The following is a 1,101-nucleotide window of genomic DNA, read 5'->3' as shown; positions in this document are numbered from 1 at the left end:
TCTTAAATGGAGGGAAGAACTAATGGAACATACGGTAACCACAATGGGTTTGGGGTGGGGGTTTAGTTTGGGTGTTGGGGAGGGCAGTACAAGAAGTGGGGAGGAAGCAGAAGAAAAAGATAGATAGGGGAACACTGAGACAGGTTTGCATGGCCTAAGTGGGATAGAGGTAAATAGTGATGCATACTCAACCTTGGAACAACAGGGCTCTGGGATATAGAGATCTAGGTATAGCTTGAAGAGGGGAAATAATACTAAAATCCTTGACTGCCTTATGAATATTAGTTTCCCTTGCCTACTATTGTAAAATAGACACTTGAGTGGGATAGAAAAGAATGTTGGGGAACATGATTACAGAAAACTTGTAAGCCTGTCTTCAGCCTGTAACTGCTTGGAATACCTAAAAGGGGTTCTACAATTTGCCCAGTGAAATAGGCCACGTGCAAAGCCTTTACAGAGTATAGGACCTTAGGTGGAATCCTGAGTCCCACCCAGAATCTTATGAGGTGGTGGTACATTCCCACTAGAAAGGACAAGCAGACTGGAACAGCTACAGTGACAAAAGATACATCTTCAAAGAAAGATCACCAGGAAAATCCAAAACAAAAATGTCAGCATGACTGGCAACTACAAGAATAACCAAGCTGTTTGCCAGGAAGCCATCAAGGCTAGCAATCAAGTGCCTTCGGGACAAACTCCCCTCTAAGACTGAACCTCAACGGGAATACACAAACAAGCATGTAAAAGCCTACTGGTGAGTGGAAGAGGTGGAAAGGCAGCAATGAAGAAATAGGCTGAGTTCAGCCACGGTCCGTAGACTCCCACTGATCTGGAGATGAGAGAGAGAAGAGGAAGGGCTGGTTGGTCCAAAGTGTGGTGAGACCTGAGGACACTTGAGACAATGGACAAGGACTTAGCCATAGAGGGCTAAAGCTGAGAGTGAAGCATCCAGCTGATATGAAGTGAGGGGAGACGCAGAAGAACACCCAAACTTGCATACAGTACCCTTTTGACCTAGCCTCGATGGCTCGATAATCAGAACTCGACTAGAGGAAGATTGAAAAAAAACCCCAAAACTTTCATTTTTTTTTTTTTTTTTTT

The sequence above is a fragment of the Chrysochloris asiatica genome, unplaced genomic scaffold (genome assembly GCF_000296735.1).
Source record: "Chrysochloris asiatica unplaced genomic scaffold, ChrAsi1.0 scaffold00130, whole genome shotgun sequence".
In the NCBI taxonomy this organism is placed as follows: domain Eukaryota; kingdom Metazoa; phylum Chordata; class Mammalia; order Afrosoricida; family Chrysochloridae; genus Chrysochloris; species Chrysochloris asiatica.
The sequence above is the reverse complement of the archived record's forward strand: the minus strand, read 5'-3'. Positions refer to the sequence as shown.